The sequence below is a fragment of the Ambystoma mexicanum genome, chromosome 9 (genome assembly GCF_040938575.1).
Source record: "Ambystoma mexicanum isolate Mex_15411 chromosome 9, UKY_AmexF1_1, whole genome shotgun sequence".
NCBI classification, from domain to species: domain Eukaryota; kingdom Metazoa; phylum Chordata; class Amphibia; order Caudata; family Ambystomatidae; genus Ambystoma; species Ambystoma mexicanum.
Genome location: NC_090931.1, coordinates 516,657,043 through 516,680,925, shown reverse-complemented (window position 1 = coordinate 516,680,925; position 23,883 = coordinate 516,657,043). Strand labels below are relative to the sequence as shown.

The following is a 23,883-nucleotide window of genomic DNA, read 5'->3' as shown; positions in this document are numbered from 1 at the left end:
GGCTTCCGGCTTGTCTGTCCATCGCTGGGTCTGACCACATGTTAAGATCGCCACCTATAATTACTTCACCTTCCACTTCGAGCATGATTTTGGGGAATATATGTTGCAAGAACCTGGACTGTCCGGAGTTGGGAGCATATACAGATGTAAGCGTGACGGTGGTACTTTGTATCTTGCCAACCAGGACGAGAGCCCTGCCGCTTACATCAGACCAGGTTTTCATGAGTTCAAAACTGAGTTGTTTACCAATCAGAATGCCTACTCCAGCATTCTTTAGTGGTGCGGAACTCCAGTATTCGGAACCTATCTTGGTATAGAGGACTCTTCTTTCTTCCCCTCTACTGTATCTGGTTTCCTGCACAAAGAGTATGTTGAGCTTTGCCCTTTTGAATTCTCTGGACACTAGTGACCTTTTGGTGGGGGAGTTGAGTCCCTTGACGTTCAGTGTTCCAATTCTAATTGTGCCTAGCCTGCCATTCATCATTTCGTGATTATCGGTCATTTATGTGTTTTCTTTGATCGTTCAAGTCCCTTCTTCTGTCGCCGGGCCCCGAGATAGTGGCGTTGTTCTGGTGGTTGCTCGTTGCCGTCTTGAGCTTTGGTGTGTTCCCCTTCCCTCCCACCTCCCTCCCCTTTGAGGTATCTAACATGATACCCTTTGCCCTCTATATCTTTTTCTTCATTTTTCAACGCCCTAATAAGGGCTTGTTTCGTTGGTTGGTGGCGTCCGGATTGGGCTAGATAGAAGTGTTAAGTCCAACGTCGGACCACCGGTGGGGACAGTTACCTCACGATCCTTATCGCAAACATGATCATTTTGGAAATTTGAGACCTCTTCCCCCCCACATCCAGAAATTTAACATTAATAAACGGAAGTATAACGTTACGTGCGGTTTTCAGTGTCTACGTCAGCAGGCTGTTACCCCTCTTACTTCCGGGGGGGACTCCTCTTTGATCGATACCTGTATACATTGTGGGCCTAGCACCAGGTTTCAAATAAATGCCCATATTGTGTTCTTCGGTTGTCCCTCTAGACGTTTTGACATTGAACTCTCTGGGGTGGTTTTTCATTTTCCGCTTTCAGGCGTATTATTGCTGCGTCTGTACTTTCTTGACCCCTTCACCCTTTTTCTCCTTGGGCCCTGGAGCTCCCATCGTGTTCCGTTCTGGACGGTGCCTTCACGTTTTGCCTCTTTTGCGCCTGTTCCGAGGATGTCCGCGATGGTCTCTGATCTCTTCTTCTGATCGGAGCATGATCCTCCTGCTTTCATGCTCAAAGGTGAGGGAAAACTGGTATCCCCACCTGTATCGGCTGCCTTGCCCTTTAAGCCATTTAGTCAGGGGGCTGCAGATTTGATTTGATTTATTGATTTATAGAGCGCTTTACACCAAGGCGCTGTACAGTGGAACAACATTATACATAACATCAACAATATAACGGATGAAGCAAAATTATAGCATGAATCATTCGATAAAACAGTGACAAAAGCAATTGACTGAAGGGGAGGGGGAATAGGGAGTGGGATTAGGCGGGTGGGGGAGGGCGTGGTGGAGAGTTAGAGGAGGGAAATTGAAGAGAGAGAGGTGGGTAGGAGAGGGGAGAGGAAAATCAAGGGGAAGAAAGAGGGGGAGGGGGAAGCAGAGAGGGTAGAGGGGGAGTTTTCAAGGAGGAGAGTGGAGAAGGAGGGATTTAAGGGAAGTGCGGAAAGAGGGGAAGGACGTAGAGGAGCGGATAGTGAGAGGGAGTGAGTTCCAGTGTAGGGGTGCAAGGAGTTGGAAGGAGCGGAAACGGGAGGAAGCACAGGGGGATGGAGGTACGGTGAGAATGAAGTGGTCAGCAGAGCGAAGAGAACAGGAGGGGGAGTAGTAGGAGAGAAGGGAGGAGAGATAAGGAGGAGCAAGACCATGGAGGGATTTAAAGACAAGGCAGAGAAAGTAAAATTTTAGCTGTGAGTGAAATGGAAGCCAGCCAAGGTAAGAGAGCGAAGTAGAGATGGAGTCACGGGAGGTGAGGAGACAAAGGGTGCGAACAGCAGAGTGGTAGATGGATTTAAGGGGGGCAAGATGAGATGCTGGTAGTCGAAAGAGAAGAGAGGAGCAATAGCAGAGGCGAGAAAAGATGAGAGAGGGCATTAGGAGTTTGGTAGCGTGGAAAGTGAGAGAGGGACAGATTTTGCGATTATTATAGAGGTGGTATCGACAAGTGCGAGAGGTGAGTGAAATGTGCTGGGAGAAGGAAAGAGGAGTCAAAGAGAACGCCTAAGTTACGAGCTTGGGAAGTGATGGGGAGATTGGAGGGAGGAAAATGAATGAAAGGGGGAGGAGAGGGACGGGGAAGAGAGTTGGAGGGGAAGAAAAGGACTGCAGAGACGTATTCATGGCTAGGGTAAGCGAGGATAAATTCTGGAATATAGTTATCTGGGCTCCTCCAATTGTGAGGGGTCCACCGGATCTGGCCTTCTCTAGGATTCTGGTCCTGTCCTGGTATCTATGGAATCTGGCGAGATCTGATCTAAGGCCGCCAGGTGGTCCCCCTGCTCTGTGTATTTGTTCGGTTTTTGGCTCGTCAATATCTTCATCTGCCGTCAGGACTTTGATGATGTGTATTGTCCTTTTGATGTCCTCTTCTGTTTCTCCTTTTTTTTCCCCTGTATCCTGAAGAATCATAGGTTATTTCTTCTTTCTCTGTTTCCTAAATCATCCATCTTCAGACGTATTTCTTGTTCTCTGTTCTCGATGTCTCGTATCCTCAGGTCCAGTTGGGTTTCGAGGGTGTCAATCGAAGCTTGATTATTCTCAACACCTTCCAATCTTTCCTCGGTGTTGTCCATTCTCTGAGTAATCCTATCTATCTTGCCACCCAGGTTAGCTCCCAAGTTCTTTATTTCGCTCAGGAGGGCTGTAATGTCGCTTTTGGTGGCAGCTGCTCCCGTCTTGGCAATGTCTGTTGACATGGTGGCTTTATGATCCAAGGCGGGGCGAGACGGTGTGTAGGCGTACCTGGCTAGCTTGCTCTTAACGTTCATGTAGCAGCTCTTGGGTAGGAGGAGACACACGCCCCAAATTTGGGGGCCTTACCCTCCGTACCCCTGTGTGGTTCGGTGGTTCGAAATTGATACCCAGTCGGTGGGCTGGTATATAGCCTGATGCGTAGGTGGGAGGCTGATATGGGGGCTCTCCGGGGAGTCTTCAATGCTGTCGGGTCTATCAGTGACCGTAATTCTCTTGGGGGGATTTCTCCCTTATGATAATTTGTGCTGCAGCTGGCTCAGAAGGGCTGAGTAGTAGCCCGAGGCAGGACAGGCACCATACGCCTTTGCACTGAAGTAAGTTGTTCTGAAATCCAACTTCGGCGCAATTACAGTGTGATCTTGGGGTCTTGGTCAAGGGGTATTTGTGAGGTCTCTGAGGTGGAATCTTTTACCTTCCTTGCTCGTTACCCTGTTGGGTATAGACGTGAGGTTAGGCTCGTGGGTTGCTTCCATGGTGCCCTGCTGTGTTGGTGGGGGTGGGGAGTGTTGAGGTCTCCCTGAGGGGGTGGGATTGCTTTGTGTGGGGACCGTCCACACAGATGGATGGGTCGGGGCTGTGCAGCAGATCAGTTTCTTGATTTTTCTTTTCTTTTTTTTTCTTTAATTTTATCATTTTCGCATTTCCCCCACCGGGGGGCGGGGGTGGCAGAGGCCTAGGACCTGGACGCGCGTCTCATGGGGCGCAGAGCAAGCCCGGCGGGCCGCAGGTGCCGTGGGGTAGTCAACGTGGGTGCCTGGGCCCCCGTGTATTGCAGTCGCTGCCGCAGCCGTTGGCGTGTGAGCTGGGCGACAGGGAAAGCGCGGCCCGCCTCCGATGCCGGCGGGGTCCCTCGCATGCTCACAGTGGAATGGGAAGGAGGGGCGCTCGTGAAGGGGCCCACGAGGGAGTCGCTGGAGAGTGTTCCGCACGGCAACACCAGTGTTTCACCTCAACTCCCAGGCAGGAGTGCTATAGGGGCAAGGGGGGGGGGCTAGTCTCCAAACACCTCTTCAGTGTTCATAAAGCCCTGGGGGCCTACCTTCAAGTTTGGAGCGTAATACTGCTGTATGTTTACTTTGTGGAGCGTTCTAGTGTTTGTCCTCCGCATTCGGCTTCTGTCATTCATATCACCAGCTTAAGAAAGTCCGATTTTCATCGGGTTTTCGCTCTGAGTGTTGGGGGGGGTCTTCAGATGTGTATTTCTCTCCTGTTATTCCGTGGGGGGGTCTTGGTGAGGGGCTCTGCTCACTATACGGACCTCTAGTCACGGAGCTCACATGGGGAGGTTCATCATCCGTGCGCCCCCTAGTGGCCAACCCCTTTCCACTTTTAAAACTTGTGAAGTGCCATTTTGCTTGGTTTTCATTTAAGTATTCTCTATGCTAAAGTACTGCCTTGCCTAAACTTGTTCACAAACTTATTGGGAAGTGTTGCTAAGGTGCCTAAGAAGACATTCCTGTATAAACTTGTCCTTTCCCTCCCTTTTGAGAAATTGCTAGAGTGCCATGTGTGTTTGGTTTTCACTGTGCCGTTTTGCTCAGTTTTCACTCTTGCTCAAACTTGTCTACAATTTAACTAGGGAGTTGTGCATACTTTTCTTGACTGATTTTAACTTGCTTTATTTACTGTGATTAATGTGTGGAACTAGAAGTGTGTAAAATAAATATATATTCTTTTCAATACAAAACTTTGGTCAGTGTTTCCTTGCATACAGCACGGTAGTCCTATTGTGTAAACCCTGAATACTACTCATCTCCCTCGTGAGATAAGTCTGACTACTTAGCCACAGCTACCAACTAAATCTTTGTGGTACAGACTGATACCAAAGGGGATTTATTGCTCATACCTGTAGCCTTAATCTTCTGTAGTGCTCCCTGAGGGAACTGCACAGGATTCTACCTAGCAGCGGCTAAGAACATTCTGGTGTTTCGAGACCACAGGATTCCAGACTTGTCTCAAGCCACTGAATATAAAAGAAGGGCCCTAACTGTAGTAAAGAAAGATTTATTGGACTGTGGGGTCAAGGCAGGTCTGCTTCGGCCTGCCAAGGTCAGGGTATCTTGGAAGGGAAAGGAGTATATATTTTGGGAGACAGAGGGGGTTGGTGAAAAGATGCTGAAATCCATTCCCAATGAGAAGCCACAGCTCAACGATACAGGATGAGGGGTTCGAGTGTGGGCGACATATGTCCTCCCCCTAATTCTACATGATATGGCAATGGCGTTTGTCTGAGTAACACGTGTAGTTTTTTTAATGCAGTGCTGAAATCTGCAGGTTGTCTGCTCTCCTGTTGCGAACCGGCTAATCGCCCCCAAACAGACTGCCCTGTGTGATCCCCTGCATGCCTGGTGCCACACTATTTCCCTGTGGGTGTACCTTGAGCACCACAGGGTGCTGGCCTAAGTTTCAAGAGTTTCATCATGCAGATCCACCCCAGTCATTGCTGTGGACTTTCAAGGTTGTTGCAAAATATGGACGAGAGACTGTGCTTGCTTGTAGTTCCAATATACTGGTGCTTCCAACTTACGTTCCCATGTATTGTTTTTACAAGTTTGAAACAAAAGTTAATTAAACAAAATAAAATCTGTCATGCTCGAGCACCAAAGTGAAGAGTCCCTTGCTTCCATTTCTATGCAATCTACAAATATAATCATGCACAGTCTCTATGTCAAAAATAAAGTATGCATCATTTAAACATATTTTATGTCTGCATGTACATGATTTATAAAGCGCAAACCTAGCTAGGAAGCAATGCAGAGCTATACAATGGGGACGCAACCACAGGGTTACAAGTAAGGTGCACGGGTAGCAAACGAGCCGAGGTGTGCATAGGGAGCACGACAAGTGGAGAAAAGTGGGAGAAATAGGGTTAACTGGAGCAAAAAGTAGTATGCATTAAGTCCGTTTTAACTGCGTAAGTAACTGGTTCCAGGGACAGGGTGCATAGAAGGAAAAGCCTTCTTCTGGTTTTTTATCCTCTTAGAAATGTTTGTTTCCGTTCTGTACCTTCTAGTGGGGCACTGGCATCCGGAGATGGTGATTTTCTCGGTCGAGTGCAATGGTGTTTTGTTTGTGACTGCTTTATCAGTGATACAGGCAGTCGTGAACATGATGCATGCTTGAGTCAGCCAGTGCAGCTACTTGAGGATGGAGGAGATGTGGATGAATGTTCTTAGCTCTATGATAAAACATGCTGGACAGCTTTCAGAGGGGTCATTCTGGGACTCCTGCAAGTAGAATGTGCCACTGTCCAGGTGGAAGACTATCACAGATTGGACAACTGTTCAAAAACCCGGGTTAGGTAAAAATGGCTTGACTATGCAGAGAAGTGCAAGATGGTGCCATGCTGCTCTGGTCTTCTAGGCAAAGTATGTTTTTTCACAGTCAAAAGATTTTGCAAAAGGTGAGAGTTAAGGGGTGAAATTTTCATTTCAGTAAACCATTTCTGGACAAGGGCATGGCTTGGTGGGGTTTCAAGCAGAATTAATGTGGTCGCTTGTAGGGTAGAGCTTCTGGTGGGTGTTGGATATCCAGGCTTGGATGAGGGAGAGAATGTGCTTAAGTTGTTGGATGACATTGATGCAATACATTTTTAGGTAAAACAGTATGTCATCTGGATATTGTATTTGTATTTATATAGCACTTTTAGTCAAAGAGCTTTACACAGAACAAAAGGTAATACATTACAAAGCAAAGTGAGTTCTTTTCATGAATCATGTAGCAGAGAACAATATAAAGAACAATTTACCATGGAACAGACAGTAAATAAACTTGAGCAGGGCTGGATAGTGAACAGAATCAGCTGTTAACTGTCAGGCAGGTGACTGGAGTAGGTGGGCTTTTAAAGAAATGCGGAAGGAGGATTAAGAGGTGATGGAGCGGAGAGGGAGAGGGAGAGGGAGAAGGTTCCAGTGAAGTGGAGCTAGAAGTTGAAAGGAACAGAAACGGGATTGTGCACAAGGGGCGGGCGAACAGTAAGTCGGAAGTGATCAGCAGAGCGGAGAGGACGAGAGGGAGAATAGAAGGAGAGGAGGGAAGCGAGGTGGGGGGGCAAGTCCGTAGAGAGATTTGAAGACAAGACAGAGGAAGCTGTACTTGAGTTGAGTGTGAAAGCGGAGCCAACCCAGTGAGGTAAAGGGATGAAGAGATAGAGTCCTGGTGGGAAAGAAGACAGAGAGAACGGATGGCGGAATGGTAGATGGATTTAAGGGGGGGCAAGATGTGAGGAAGGGAGGCCAAAGAGGAGAACAGAGCAATAGAACAGTCAAGAGAAGATTAAAGAAGATATTAGAAGTTTAGAGGTGTGGAAGGTAAGGAAGGGATGAATTTTGTGTATGTTGTAAAAGTGGAAGCGACAGGCCTGGGAGGTAAGAGATGTGGTGAGTGAAGGAGAGGTTGGTGTTGAGGTGGAGATCGAGATTGAGGGCAGAGGGGGAGATAGGGAGATGGGAGGGAGGAAAGAGAATGGAAGGAGGAGGAGATGGAGGAGGGAGGATATTAGCAGGAAAGAATAGAAATTCAGTTCTCTCAGTGTTCAGGATAAGAAAGTGGGAGGACATCCATGATTTGATGGCAGTGAGACAGGATGAGAGTTTATGATGGATGTTGGGGGTGAAATATGAGAAAGAGAGAAAAAGCCGAGTGTCATCAGCATAGAAGTGGTGAGATACACCAAAGAAAGAAATGATAGGAGCAAGAAGGGAGGTGTACAGAGAGAAGAGAAAAGGGCCAAGTACGGAGCCTTGGGGGACGCCATAGTTGAGAGAGCAGGAGGGGGAGGTTCAGCCGCCCCAAGAAACAGCAAAGGTGAGGTTGGATAGATAGGAGGTGAACCAGTCAAGGACGGACCCGCTGATGCCAAAGGAGGAGAGAGAGTCAAGAAGTAAAGAGTGATCTACTGTGTCAAAAGCGGCAGATAGGTCAAGGAGAATAAGGACAGAAGAGTGTTTGGAGTAGCGGGCTGTAAGGAGGGAGTCAAGGATGGAGGTGAGTGCAGTTTCAGTAGAGAGGTGAGGGCGGAACCCTGATTGAGTAGGAGGGAGGAGAGAGAGGTTAGAGACGTAACCTGAGAGTTGTGAGTAAACAAGGCGTTCAAGGAGCTTGGATAGGAAGGGTAAGAGGGAGATGGGGCGAACATTTGAAACCAGGAGAGGGTTTGCTGATGGCTTTTTCAGAATGGGAATGATGATTGCGCACTTGAAGGCAGATGGTAAGGTAGAGGTAGCAAGATAGATGTTGAAAAAGGAGGTAAGGTACCAGGAGCGGTTGGGTGAGTTTTGGACAGAGAAGGGAGACTTCGGAGTCAGAGACAGGAGAGAAGTTAGAGAGGATAGTGGAGGGGGTAGTGAGAGATGGAGAGGGAGGAGTACATGTTAGGGAGAATTCTCCTTATAGGGCTAATTTCCCTCACCTAGTGAGTCCCCCAGCAGCTTTGCTGGATTTCTGGAGTTTATTTTTTCCACCTGGTAAGAGTGTACATCCTTTTTCCACTCTTAGATGTGTTTTGGTCTATGTGTTTTTACTCATTGTGTGATCTTGGACACTGGAGCACACCACTCCAGGTGCCCCTGTTTTCTTGTACGCGTTACACAGCACCTTTAGTGTAGTAACGCAGGGTTGTCTTTAAGACTTCCCTCTTGACTCCATTTCGCTGGGGCTGACTACTGTCCCCCAGAGAAAGGTAAAGTTGCCATTTACTTTACATAGTCATTTGTACCACAGACCCAGTACACCCCATCTTACATGGAGTACTGGAAAGGGCTAATCTGTACCCCTTTTCTGTCTGTATCTCCCTGAGCATTGTTTCGCTCTTTTAACATTTAGACTTGGCTGGTGGCAGTGGTATCTACCCTAACTTTTCTACCGCAATTATATTAGATAAACGTGGTACTGTTCTTGGCTATTATATTAGCCTCCAACATAAAACCGCTTGACCAAATCGTCTTTCTTTTAGCTCTGGTTTGGTTTATTCGCCATTTATTTTTGTTAAAGTCCTTCTTGTGTTTTACTTTGCGCGGCAAAATAGGTTCGCCTTCTTTGTTCACCGTTTTTTGGCGGGCTTCTGCAGAGAAGCCCTCCTCTTGGTGCCTGGGTGTAGGTAGACTGAATGTGGGGAAGGGGTGTAGACACCCCTGCACAGGGTATCCTAGGAAACCCAAGTCACACTTTGACATGATTGGCTGAGGTGGTTGTCCCGGCTGGACAACCCCCCTGCTGCGAGATTGACAGCCAGGCTTTGTGAATGGGGGTTTTGCGCATAAAAGGCAGGTCTCTTGGGCTAGAAGTCAGAGTCACCTCTGGAACTACAAGAACCGAAGAGAAGCGGAGAGGACGACGGCTGCTGCAACTACCCCGTCCCGGTGAAGCCCTGCTGCAGCCCTGAGCTATCTACCCTTCGACAACTAAGAGGAGATCCAGTCCGGAGTCTTCTTCCCTTGAGTCTGCTGGGGATAACCAGCTCATCATCATCAGCCAGAGATCTCTACCGTGGTCGCAATCGCTACACACTGCTGTAGTGGTCCGTATAGCCACCTGCTGAGCCTCTCCTGTTTTTAAGGAGCACACCTTTTTCGTTGTTGCTACTTCCAGCTTCATCCCTGTGTGGTGCCGACGCCCTTCAGACGTCGTCCTTCACAACGAAGCTCCAGGAATCGTGGGTCTGCGGGAAACCAACAGGAACCAATGCCAGGGCACAAGCTGCATCGTGGAAACAAGGTACTGTGTTCTACTCGAGGAAACTGGGTGAATCCCTTTTCTTCATCCTCAAGACTCGTCCTTGTCTTCCCTCCTTCTTATAACTTTTGCTTCCGACCAGTGACAATATCCAAGTACTTTTGGGCTACGCTGAATCGTGAACTGTCTAACGGTGTGATCTTCGGCACAGGTCTCCGGTGTCACTTAAACCTGGCTCCGACCCTTTGACTTTTGAACTCCTGTATCTGAGTGCTTCTCGATACTGTCTGCCTAACCTAAATATTGCCTGTGATTTTTGCCTCCAACTCCCTCTGGGTATCTCAGGTGCTAAGTGTGCTTTTGCCCCGGTAGCATTTCGTGTCACGGATACGCGTTATTGAGTAGACCGGACTGTCAAAAAGTGATTGCAACCGTATCCGCGGTATCGTGTTTTGTTCATAACACCGGTTCATTCAAACACAGGGTACTTACCTTGAGACATACTGTACAAAGTGAATTGGTTAGTTGTAGTATATTTAACGTGTGGTTTTGTTTAAAGTTTAATAGAGGTGTTGTGTTTATAACTGATGGTTTAAAAATAAATGTACTTATATTTTTTACCTGAAACCTTGAGTCAGTGTTTGCTTGAGTCACAGTAATTGTGGTCCCTTTGTGTAATCTCTGGTACTGCTCATATACTCTTGAGATAAGCCTGGCTGCTCTGCTACTGCTACCACTATAACTTAGTACAGGCTTGTACCAAAGGTAAACTTGTATTGCCACATGTAGTCTTAAATGTGTGTAGTGGTCCCTAAGGGCACTGCACAGGATTCTGCCTAACAGTATATGAGGGGGTTTGTAGAATGTCTTGACAGAGTGTGTACCTTAGAGGAGAAGAAGTTAGCGAGATCAGTAGCTGAGAGAGGTGAGGCAACAGAAGGGTCAGGAGTGGGGGGAGTGAGAAGGCGAGTCAAGGTTTGAAAGATTCAGCAGGGGTCAGTAGATGGAGTGTGGAGAAGGTCTGAAAAGTAAGTTTGTTTGGCAGATTTAATGCAGTTGTCATGAAGAGTGTGGTAGGAGAAGTAAGTAGCCTGGTTAGCTGGAGAGTGGCGTTTGTGCCAGCGTCTTTCAAGGAGGAAGTGGAGGCGGCCCATAGAGGAGAGGTGTGGAGAGAGCTAGGGTTGGGCGGGTTTGCGAGAAGGGTGGAAGGAGGTTAGAGGGTAGAGTTGGTCAAGGCTGGTTGAGAGGGATGAGGAGAGAGTGGCTGTGGCCTCATTCGCAGAGAGAGTGGAGAATTGAGTGAGAGGGGGGAGGGAGTTGGTGCAGGTGTCGTTGAAAAGAGAAGAATAAAAGTTATGCAGGTTGCGTCGGGAGAAGGAGGTGGGGTGTGGTGGGGGAGGCAGAAAGGTCAGATACATAGGAGGCTGTGAAAGAAGAAACAAAGATTAGGTCTAGAGTGGAGCCGGAAGGGTGAGTGGGTGGAGTAGGGAGAGGGGTAAGTAGGTAGGAGTCGAGTATTGAGAGGAAGGGAGAAGATAGGTGAGTGGTGGAGAGATGGAGGTTAAAGTCACTAAGCATGATCAGCTGTGTGGGACTAGGTGAGATGTGACCAAGGAGGTGGTCAATGTCTTCATAGAAAGATCCAAGTGGGCCAGGTGGACGGTAGATAATGAGAAAGGATATGGGGTGTGGAGAGGTGAAGATTTTGTACATGTATTCAAAGGAGGGAAAGTCGGTGAGAGGTACTGGACAGGGTACTGATAGGTACTTTGGGTGATAAAGTAGACCAATGCCGCCGCCACGTCCAGTGGTGCGGGGAACATGGGCGAATGGAGAGGAGGAGGAAGTGAGAGATGCAGGAACTGTAGTATTGTGGGGGGGGTCCATGTTTCAGTAATGCAGAGGAAGTGAAGGTTTAGACGTATAAATAGGTCCAAAACAGCAGCGGTCTTGTTGCATAAGGATCTTGCGCTCCATTAGGCAAGGTCAATAATGTTGGAAGTGTCAACAAGTTGGGGATAGATGAGGTTGTGGTGTCGAGTTGGGGCAGTAGGGCGGTGGACCATCTGGGGGTTGGGGGGGGGGGTAAAGGACTGTTGAGTGTGGATATGGTCATGGTGTTTAAGCACAGTGCCTTGAGGGAGGGCCAGGCAGCAGGCCGGGATGTAGTGGAGGAAAATGGAGGGAGCTGGTGGGAAGGACGCTGCATGTCAGAGCCCTTTAGGTGATGGATTGCCGTGCACAGCTATGTTGCAGTTTGCTCCGCTTCACTATGGCTTTGCCTGGAGTTGGGTCTTGCAAGCCGTGCTGAGTGGGGTGACAGCAAGGCTAGTGGGTGTGGCCTCCAACTGTAAAGCTTTGTCTGGTGATGAGAAGCAGCTCCTAGTGGTGGTAGGGCTGAAGGGCATCAGGTGGAGTGGGGGCCTGGATTGAATGGACCAAGGACAGTTAGGGAGGAGCTGGGAACTCAACAAAATATTGGTTTATCTTTATGTCTGTTTTGCATAAAGGAGTTCCCCAGAGGTTCGATATAGATATTGAAGATGACGGGCGAGAGGATGAAGCCTAGTGAAACTCCACAGGTTCCAGGGTGGTGCTGGAACATGTGTCTGGTTTTTCTCATCTGGACAAATTGGTCTCTGTTGGAGAGGTATGAGGCAAACCACTGCGGCGTGTCTCTTCTGTCAATGCCTATGCGCCAGTCCAGGATGTTGAGGAGGACTTCTCTGGTCAATGGTATCGAAGGCGGCAGATTTTAGGTCTCTTGTTTGCCTAGTTTATGACATCAGTAATCATAGGGCCTAGCACTCAGCATGTCTCCCATGCCTTTATTTTTTATATGTTGTCCTTGTTCTTGTTGCGCCCTTAAGCCCAAGGGTCAATGGCCGCGCAATATAAATGTATTAAAGTAAAGTAAAGGAATCTTTGAATTCACAACTTCATCTGGACCAAATATTCAAAAGGTAGGTATATTATATTCCAGATCATGTCCTTGACTATGCTTCAATTAAACAACTTGAGGTTTGTTCACTCATCCTTTTCCCTCCAAATTATTTGTTCATACTGTGCCTAAACATCTTTTTGGGCTATGTTTAAAGAACATGGGGATTTAACCTGGGCTATAAAAAAAAATTCAAAAAGAGGTGCATATTTGTGTGTTTGTTTATTTATATTGCGCACCTGACCCGGAGGTAATTGGGCGCTGGTGATAGTAATAGTTACAGAGGCATAGAATAGACAATTGTGTACATTAATACAGTTTGAACATACAAGTAAAGTTACAATGGTGAGTATATATAAGGTGAACATAATACATATTATACATTGGGTGAAAGCAGTCATGTGAGCCGATCATCTACTAGTTAGTGGTATCAGGAACTGTTATTTTGTGTATTATTTACTATCCAGGTGATAGCCTGACTTCTAAAATTGATGAAGGTCTGAATGGTTTGGATATTCTGTGGGAGAGAGTTCCAAAGCTGGGCGGCTAATACTGGGAAGCTGGAACCTCCTGCTCTTTTTAGATTATATCTGGGCACCACCAGGCATGGTGTGTTGGAAGATCTGGTGGTTCTATTGGATACCTTCCAAGTGAACTTGTCAGTGAGGTGGGGGGGGGCTTGGTGGTTAAGCGCTTTATGAGTGAGGCAAATAGTTTTCAGGGCAATATTGTCCTGTATAGAGAGCCACCTGTGGTGCTTTCTTGTATCTGATATATGCTCTCTTTTGGGGATATTCAGCGCGGCTCTGAGCGCGTTATTTTGCATAATCTGTAGTTTGTTTAAGATGGTTTTGTTCGCTCCTAGATAAAGACTGTTGCAATAATCCAATTTGGATTGTATGAGCGCTCTCGCCAGGGCCAGGGCGAGGCAGCTAGCGTCTGATAGTAGCGGTCTACAGGGTCTGATTATCTTGCCAGTGTAGGCTGTGGCCGATGAAGTCATGTTGATGTGCTTAGATAGGTTAGACTGGGCGTCAAAGTAGAAACCTAGAGTTTTTACATGTTGGCAATAGGTATGCTATTCCCATCGATGCCTATGTTTGTATAGTGAGGACTTAGTTTAAGGATATTGTTGGATGATCCGACTAGGAGTAATTCCGTTTTGTCATCATTCAGGCATAAGCCATGGGGTAGGAGTATCTGGGTGTCATCTGCATAATTTGTGTAGGTGACACCCAGACGGTCCATTTTGTCAAATAGTGGCTTTGTAAAAATGTTGTACAAAGTGGGTGAGACGCAGGAGCCTTGAGGGACTCCGCAAGTGATGGGGATGGGGTAAGCAGCTGCTGAGGGTGAGAACACGCGCATAGTTCTGTTTGCGAGGAAAGATTGGATCCAGGCAACTGCAGAACTGGAGAAATGGGCCGCTGAGGATAGGTGGTTACAGAGTATGGCGTGATCCACCAGATCAAAAGCCGCAGAGAGGTCGAGTAGAAGTAGGATGGCCATCTTTCCTTTGTCTTTTAATTCATCAATCTGACTTTTGAGGTCGACAAGAGAGGTTTCTGTTCCGTGCCGAGGTCTGAAGCCAGATTGACGGGTGCCAAGTAGTTTGTGGGCTTCCAGATAATCTTGTATTTGCAAGTAGGCTATTCTGTCCAGAATTTTCAATAGAAAGGGGACTGTCGTAATAGGTCTATAGTTGGTGGGTATAGCTGGATCAAGGGTCTGTTTTTTTAATAGTGGTAGAACCCAGGACTGTTTAAGGTTACTTGGGACAGAATTGTTAGAGAAGGAGGAGTTTACAAGTTTAGTGATAAATGGGGCGAGGTCTCTGGCGGCATCTTTTATAATCTGGGCAGGGCAACTGTTGCCCTTACAATTTGACGGTTTGAGAGACGCAATGATTTCTGGACTTCAGGAATGGTCACTTTTTTGAATGAGAAACCTGAGTTAGAGTGAGAGGTAAGGGTGGGGGCAGGTGTGGTGACTGTTAGTTGGGATCTTTTGTCCGCTGTTTTAGTCTGTAGACCTTTGATTTTGTTAGATAGGGCATTTTGAATGCCGGTACACCATGCTTTGTCCTTGGTGCATGTAACTGGCGGTGGGTTAGGGTTCTCTAATTCTCTTAGAATGTTGAATAATTCTTTAGTACTGGAGCTGGCTTGGGCTATTCTGTCATTATAAGTTTCTTTTTTGGCCTGGATTATCTTATTTTTGTAGGTGGAAGTGATAGTGGCCAGGTTAGTTTTGTTTTCAGGTGTGGGGGATAATTTCCAACGAGAATCCCATTTTCTTTTTTCAGTGCGGAGTGTTTTCAGCTCTGGAGTGAACCACGAGTTAAGGTGGGCTATAGGTTTGCCTTTACGTAATCTTAGCGGGGCAATATCATCAATGGCTTTAGTCATAGTCTCGTTGTAGAAGTTAATTAGAGTGTTAGGATCATTAGTGTCGGGAAGGGCATTAAGTAGGGGGGCTAACAAAGGAGCTAGAGCGTCTGCTGTGATGTTCCGTTTATTCCTTGTGAGGCAAGGGGGAGCAAAAATGGGCTTTTTCTTTTCCAGGTTGTTGATGTGCAGTTCAAAGGTGATCAGGTGGTGGTCTGACCATACTAGTGGTGTCGGATCTGGTGGGGAGATGGTGCAGTTTAGGACCGCAACCCAGTCGAGTATCCTACCTTTTTCATGTGTGGGTTTGGTGCTAATTTGAGAATAACCTTGTTCTAGTAGTGTAGAAGCTAGAGAGGTGGCGTGTGGGTCAGTGGTGTCGTTATAACCGAGATTGAAGTCTCCTAAAATAATATTTTGCGCCGTAGGTTTGGTGTCGGCTGCTAGTGCTGTGATGTCTTCTTCGAAGGATACCGGAGGTCCTGGGGGCCTGTAAATGATATGTAGTGTGATGGTGCTATTGGGTGAGGTTTGGAACTTAACTGAAAGGAGTTCACAAGATGGCAGTGGTGTGGGGGTGGCTAGTCTTATGTTGAGAGTATCTTTAAAGATAATGGCTATTCCACCTCCTCGAGATGTGAGTCTGTCTGTGCGGAGAATGGAGTAGTTGTCTGGGACGGCTAGGGCAATAGAGGGGCCTGCTGCCTCGTGCAACCAGGTTTCAGTCATTACAAGGAAGTCAAGGTTGTTTTTCACAATCAAGTCGGCAATCTCAGTTGCATGTGCTACCAGTGACCTGACGTTCAGTAATGCTCCTTTAGTGGGCTGTGATTGTGGGTCCATTATTGGAGGGATGGGGCTAATGTCCCTTGGGTTGTTCAGCGGGGCTGTGCACCTTTTCTTATGGCGCCTGTGATTATTACCGGGGGATCCTGGGCGAACTGTGGGCATGATCTTATGGGGATCTTCTAATGCAAAGTGCCTGTTGAATGGTAGTCTACTGGTTAGTCTCTCGTTCCGCTTGGAGGTGTCAGGAGGGGAGGCGGTAGAGGCTATAGGCACAGGTGGCAACTTGTGTGAGGTGGGAGCTGGATGTGGATAAGTTGTGGTTGGTGTGGGAAACGGGGGTAGTGTGGGAAGGAAAGGTGTAGGGCAAGGGATAGGGTGGTGACGGGGGCATCTCAGTCTGCCTAACCCCTCACCAAGTTTAATGTAATGTGCTCTAGTGCAAGGGATGTCAGATGGTATGATGCAGAATGGCAACATAGTTAAAGTTAGCAGTGCCTGCATTCTGTTTGATAAGAGGCAACTTTGGTGTGATGTTGCAGATGCTAAATAGTTTACAAAGTCACAAATATATTGCAACTTAGAGGTGAGGTTTAGCAGGTAGGGCTAAATGTATAATTAATATAACGTCGGCTGTTGACTTTAGCGGCTGTTAGGCACTGATCACAGATATAGTGCTAGCTTGGACTAGGCTAAAGTGCATAGAGTAGGTGCAATATTGGCTTGGGATTAATGCACGTTGATTCGGGCTACCTCAGAAGCGAGAATGGCACACTCCTAATTCAGCTTATCAATTCAAAATAAGCATGCCTAGATTCAATTTACCATTGTGAGCCAAAGTGGCGCTAATTCAAGTGAATACACCTAGGAGCAGCTTTAGCAATGCAAGATACCTAGATTCGATTTACCATTGTGAGCCGAAGTGGCGCTAGTTCGAGTGAGCATAAGCAGAGCATGCCAACATTACTTCCTAAAAACATTTTGTTGAACTGAAGTCGGATCGGTTATCTATGTAATCTAGCAGCTCAGTAAGCTAGTGCCGTAGTATGCATTAGAAGAGGCTAGTGCAGTAGAGGCAAGCTGTAGGGTAGCAGTGTGGTGTCTGGTCGGCTAGCTGAGGTAGGCACTTCACAAAGCATTGTAAACAGGTTTAGTGGCTCACAGATAGTGGCAGTGACTGGCCCTAGTAGGCTAGCATACGGATTAGGCTGAAGCAATAAAGTCTTGTGCTGTAACGTTATTAGTACCTGTGGGAAGTCTAGGTCCAGGTGGGTGGTAGGTTACAGTGCCTAGGTACTGGGCGCAGACCGCAGCACGGCACGCTCGGTCAGCTCCGTCAGCAGGGAGCCTTCTTTCGATGGAATTAGAACTATATGCAGTGTTGATGCTTAGCAAAAAATGTGGTGGGATTACAGTGAGCGACCGCACCTCATGTTGTGTAATGGAAGAATGGTCCTCCTCCCATGGCCAAGGACAAGATTTGTAATATTAGGTCCTGAACAAGACGTGGCTTAAAAGAAGACAAAAGATGCCAAAACATACTTGTTGACCAATATACACTTGGAATAAAGCTCCTTGATTAAATTAAGGTTAAAGAAGCCTCGATTAGCTTTTGTTAAAAAGTATGAATTAATTTTTGAGAGAGCAATAATGGCAGCATGTTTCAGGGTTGAATTAAAAGTATGTTGGAAAATGATAAGTTACTCACCGTAGTGACTAACATACTATTAGTCCCCTTTCCTCCATACTGTATGGGCGTCCCTTCCAAAGGATGGGAGACGGAACCTTTTTCACCAGAAAAAACCTTCTTCCCCTTTAAATTTAAAGGTGCGCGGGGGTGCGGCCCAGGGAGCATGCATTGCCATGACACCGCCCTCCGGCGCCACACCTCAGTCCCCATTGACGCGTCAACAATATAATTAACATTGCCTAATGACACCAGTATTATTAGAGAGGAGGTTGGTGGAACATATGGAGGAAAGGGGACTATGGACTAAGAGTACGTTAGTCACTACGGTGAGTAACTTATAATTACTCTTACGTCCCGTCCCCTTTCCTCGTTACTGTATGGGCGATTACAACTGAATGTAGCCCCAGGGTGGAGAGGAGACCCTCCTTAAGCAAACAGGTTCCTGAGAACCGCCTGTCCGAAAGCTGCATCCGTTCTAGAGCCGGCCACCAAACAGCAATGCTTGCAGAAAGCCGAGGGAGAGGCCCAAGTGGCCGCCTTGCTTATGACTTTCCAAGGGACATGGCGCTGGAATGCGATGGCCGTTGCCTTGGCCCTGATTGCGTGGGCATGCATGTTGGCCGGGAGTGGCTTGTGCTGGCCCTCATACGCTTCTTTGATGGCGGAGCCCATCCAGCGGGATATGGAAGCCTTACAGGCCTGATAGCCTGGTCTTGAACCTCCCAAAGTGATAACCCGGGCGTCCAATTTGCGGAAGCCCTTGGTCCTGTCCAAGTAGAATTTCAGGGCACGCCTGAAATCCAGGCAGTGCAGCACTCTCTGTGCTTCGTCCTTGGGATCGGGGAAAAACATAGGAAGGACTATTTCCTCGTTCAAGTGGAAAGCAGACGGAACCTTGGGCAGAAATGCCGGGTGTGTCCGCCAGACTACCTTGTCCTTGTGAAAGGTGTTATATGGCTCAGAGGCGACCAGTGCCTGGATTTCGCTGACTCTACGAGCCGAGGTGAGGCTGACTAGTAAGGCCGTCTTGATGGTAACCAGCCCGATTTCCAAAGACACCATTGGCTCGAACGGTTTGTGCGCCAGGGCACCCAAGACTATGTTACGGTCTCACACACCGGGTGCAGCCTCTTGATGGGCGGGTAGAGCCTTGCGAGTCCCGTCAGATGTTTCTTGAGGATAGGGTTGGAGGAGGAGAAAATGCCCTCCTTTGAGTTCCTGTAAGCCCCAATGGCTGCAAGGTATGTGCGGCAGGTGCCCACCTGCACGCCTGAATGAGCGAGGAGCGCCGAAAAGGAGAGCATGTCGTCCAAGGTGCACACCAGGGGGTCGATTCCCTTGGAGTCTGCCCAGTCTGCCCATTTGCTTTTGTACTGGGCCCTGGTAGCTTTGCTCCTGGCGCCCTGTATGATCTCTAGATTGGCCTGTGAGAGGTATTGTACGTTTTTATCGTACCTAAAAGTTTGCATGTACAAAAAGACCTAAAAATGCTACCACCAAAAGTTCGAACCTTTGGTGGTAGCATTGTAGGTAAGTATACAAAAAAAAAAAAAAGACTGCGGGGGTGTCCTCCGCAACACCCCGCTCACTATACTTTACAGTATAGTGAGCGGGGGGAAACCACTGTAGCCCCCGTACAAAAAAAAAAGAAAAGGACCCTGCAGCGCCAGTTCCTGATCAAGGAAGTGAAAGGGAACTGGCGCCGCAGGGACTCAGAGTGAAGAAAAATGTAAGTAGGGTATGTTTATGCTGGGGGTGTGTCGTGGGTGTTTTGTGGGTGTGGGGTATGGATATGTAGGGGTTGTGTACGTGTGTTCACATGGGAAATATGCAAAGCTTTGGTGGTCCGCACATTTCTCATGCAAACTTTTCAGTCGTGGGAAAATCAGCCGCGGTCGGATCACGTAGATCCCTGTGAGAGGCTAAGGTGGCAAAGCATTACCTGCTCAGGTACCGCGCTGTGAGAGCTAGTTTCCCTGGCGCAGGGTGGATGACTCTGCCCCCCTGCTGAGCAAGATGATGTTCTGGGCCTGTCGGGAGGTGAATCAGGGGCACTTCCGAGAGACTGAGCAGCTCCGAAAACCATGGCCTGGCCGGCCACCATGGAGCTATTAGAATGATTAGGAGTCTCTTTGATTTTGCAAATTACCTTGTGAATTAGGGGAGTGGGCGGAAAGGCATAGGCTTTTATGCCGGTCCACTGGAGGTGAAATGCGTCGCCCAGAGAGCCGGGGCCCTGACCTTGCCAGGACGCAAACTGGGGGCACTTCTTGTTGTGCCAGGTGGCAAAGAGATTTACCTGGGGGTGACTCCACCTGTTGAAAAACTCCTGAATAATGAGGTTGTTTAGTTGCCACTCGTAATTGTCCACTCCCAGTCTGTTGAGTCTGTCCGCTTCCAGGTTGGATTCCCCCGGGAGGTGGACTCGCCGTGAGATAAATGTCGTTTTCCAGGGCCCACTCCCACCTGCTGATCACCATTCTGCACAGAGGAGGGGATCTGGTGCCTCCCTGCTTGTTGACGTAGTACATGCTGGTCGAGTTGTCCATCTGGATGAGGACAACCTTGCCCCTGAGAAGTGGTAAGAATGCGCTGAGCGCCAGCCAGATGGTGTTCAGCTCTAGCCAATTGATGTGTTATTCCTGCTCCTGTTGAGTCCAGGTGCCGTGGACCGAGAGATCGTCCAGGGTGGCTTCCCAGCCCACGAGCGAGGAATCTGTGGTGATGGTGGCGTGCAGAGAGGGCGGCTGGAAGGGCTTGCACATCTGCAGGTTGCAGTCTCTGGACCACCAAGTCAAGTCCGGGTGGAGAGATGGAGGAACGTTGATCATCTCGGACTGAGAGCCCCGCTCCTGGTTGCATGAGGCCGCAAAGTGCAGCTGAATCCTCCTCATCCTTAGTCTCGTGTGCGGAACGGCTAATAAGACCGCTGCCAGAAAACCCAGGAGATGTTGGTACCACCATGATGAGGTCACTTGTCTGCTGAGGTAGTGGGCTGTGGCCCTCTTGATGGCCGAGATGTTGTCCTAGGACGGAAATACTTTCTCGGAGCACGTGTCCCAGATGAGGCCCAAGAATGTCAGCGTCTGCGTAGGCTGCAGCTGTGGACTTCCTGAGAATGAGCGAGAAGCTCAGATCGTGCAGTGTGTTCATAAGGGCACGGGATGAGTGGAGAACAGCTTCCGGAGATGTAGCCCTGATGAGCCAGTCGTCGAGTTATGGGTACATGTGGAGGCCTTGCGCTCTGAGGAGGGCCGCCACCACATTCATGAGCCTGGTAAAGCCCATGGGGGGCGAGTTGAGGCCGAAAGGACGGACCTTGTATTGAAAATGGTAGCCTATGATCCTGAACCGTAGGAAAGAACGGTGAGGCTGCCAAATCGGGACGTGTTGGTACGTGTCCTTCAGATCCAGTGAGCACATCCAGTCTCCCCTGTCCAATGTCTCAGCTATAAAAGCTGGCGTAACCATATTGAATTTTTGCAGGGGTAAGGAGAGGTTGAGGGTGGAAAAGGTCCAGCACAGCTCTCAGGTCCCCCTGGTTCTTCTTCTGAATGGAAAAAATCCTGGAGTAACAATCAAAGCCCTGCTGGGAGGCTGGGACTTCCTCCACTGCCTGGCTCTCTACGAGCGACTGGATCTCCGCCAAAAGAGTTGCTGTCCCAAGCTGTGGGAGTGGAGGGTAGAGGGAGTAGAGGCTGGGATAGGGAGGCGGTACCCCGTGGATCCTACGGAGAGGATCCAGGGGTCTGCGAAATTTTGGCGCCAGAAATGTGCATGGAGAGCAAGCCTGCCCCCCCACCGGAGACACGTGGACCCGAAGGGGCGTGTCATGCCTTCTTGCCCTCAGAGGCTGTCGATGAGGAGGGGGACTGGAAAAAGCCCTTACTCCCTCCCCTTTTTGTTCCTTGCGCCGGTTCTGAGACAGCGAGCGGTCCGGCTGCCTGTATCTGCGTTCCTGGAAGGCACGGAACCCTCCGTATTTACGGCCTCTTTCTGAGCGCTGCTGAGATTGAGTGTAGGATTTGGGTGTGGTCCTTGTAAGGATAGACAAAGACTTAGCTGTTTGTGAGCTGTTTTTCTTTTTGTCCAGCTCTTCGTCCGTAGAGGAGTGGAAGAGATCCAACCCCCTCGAAAGGTAGATTTAGTATGCGTTCCTGGACATCCGGGTTGAATTTTGTTGCCCGGAGCCAGGCTGTCCTTCTCATGTCAGTGGCAATACAGATGGCACGGCCTGAGGTATCAATATGGGCCACTGTGGATTCCATGAGCGACCAGCTTGGCCTCAGCTAGCCCCGCCTTAAAGCGTGATTGTCTCTAGGTGGGGAATTCCAAGAGGAAGTTATGTTATGTTATTTTGCATTTGTATAGCGCCTTATGTATCATTGGTATGATCTCAAAGCGCTGGTAGGTTGAACGCCCACGGGAACCACAGTTCAAGTCAGTTGAGAGAGAGTCGTAAAGTGCATGGGCGCACCAGGTATGTGTGCAGCTGGTGTGGTTGTTGCATAATAGCTGCTTCTTAGCGGTAGGTGTGGTGCTGTGGAGATCAGTTGAATGTGTTCAGTCTGGAGGGTGGACATCCAGACTGAGTTCTGGCTGCGTTAGGCCTGAGGAGATGCCTAAGCTAGCCGGTATGGGCTAGCTAGCTGTGTTTTATTAGGATGATGGGTAGTTTGATGAGTCATGTTAGCATGAGAACAGCTTTACCAATTGTGTCATAGTACTGCTGTGTTCTAGTTGAATGGTGGTGTATAGGAGAGAGTAAGCGTAGTAGTGTGATATTGTGGTAATCAGTAAAGTGTATGCGACCAGGCACACTCAATGATGTTGGGAATAGCTTCTAAATTCAACTTTAACACAGTGACGCTAATGGGGCACACTCAATGATGTTGGGAATACCGTCTAGATTCAACATTAGCACAGTGATGCTATTATGGCGTACTTTCTAGAATCAACATTAACACAGTGACGCTATTAGGCACGCTTTCTAAGTTCAGCTTTAACACAGCGACGCTATTCGGGCACACTTTCTAAGTTCAATTTGAACACAGTGCTGCTATTACGGCACACTCAGTGATGTTGGCAATACCCTCTAAATTCAACATTAACACAGTGACACTATTAGGGCATACTTTCTAGATCCAACTTTAACACAGTGACGCTATTAGGGCACATGCTATTTATCTCGATTCCGTCTAAATGTGGTGCATGCTGTTTTCACAATTCCGTCTGAGTGTGGCACAAGCTAACATTCATAATTCCGTCACGTGCTATCATCCACAATTCCAACCAAGAGTGGGACATGCTATCATTCAGAATGCACCTACGTGAGGGATATGCTACCAGTCATAATTCTATCTAGGAGAGGCATATGCTATCATTCGCAGTTCCACCTAGGTTTTGCACATGCTATTTTTCACAATTCCATCCAAGTGTGATGCATGCTATCATTCACAATTCAAGCTAAGAGTGGGACATGCTAACATTGTTACACCCGTCTCAATGTGAGTAATGCAAGTATGTTAGAATGTTATGCACAACAACATTTACAGTCCAGCCTTGAATTAGGTTGGTGCTCGGATCTGTCTAGGTGTGCATGGTGTAATTCTTTGGCAGTTTACGTTATGGGAAGGTAAGGTAGAGTGGCAGGGGCTTTCTGGAGTAGAGTAATTGCTCTACACCCCACCCATGCCACACTTACAGTTTTGTTGGTGTCTGTCCGCTACTGGCTTCCCCTGCTGAGACTTGCAGACACTTTGTGGAGCCGCTACTGTAGGAGCCGCCCTTTGCCTTGGGCCCTGCTGCCTTAGGTGGGCGGTTTTGACGCTTAGGCTTGCCAATGGGAACGGAGTTAGTAATGAATTGTGTGATTGTGGGCCCCTTTTTCATTGGTGCCTGGACAGATTCAACACCCCAGTTCAACCCTGCCTACTGCTGAGTTATAATGTGGCCTGGAAGACCACGTGACGTGACCACAGACGTAGGCATCTCTCAATATCCTGCACCCATGTGCGGACAGGAGAACAGTTGTTTAGGGATGCGGGGACAGCAGTTTGATCTGTAGTACCTCGGGTGCAGGGGACGTCGCAATCACATCCAAGCCGCTACCAAATGGGTAGACTTTTGGAGAAAGAAAGAGCGAACAATCACTGAGGCATGACAGTGCCAACAAGTCAATTTGTATCTGTTTTAAAAAGGCAAGACTATGACATTTGAATAGAAAGGGGCTGGAGCCCCGCCCCTGCAGGCCCCGCCCCCATGCATTTAGAATGTGAGAATAGAAAACTTGGTTAATAACAATCTACAGCTAACATGTTAGAGCAGGCTAGGAAGTCAAAAGGACTGGTTAGTGATTAGGAACAGTGGTTAAAATCGTTAACTATTATGGCAAA

General features: G+C 48.2%; 1 protein-coding gene across 1 annotated transcript in view; it reads right to left on the bottom strand.

Moving 5' to 3' along the window:
* The window catches only part of LOC138488233 (clustered mitochondria protein homolog), a 189,785-nt gene that overhangs the window by 150,420 nt on the left and 15,482 nt on the right, over positions 1-23,883 (bottom strand). The gene's annotated exons all lie outside the window — the stretch shown is intronic.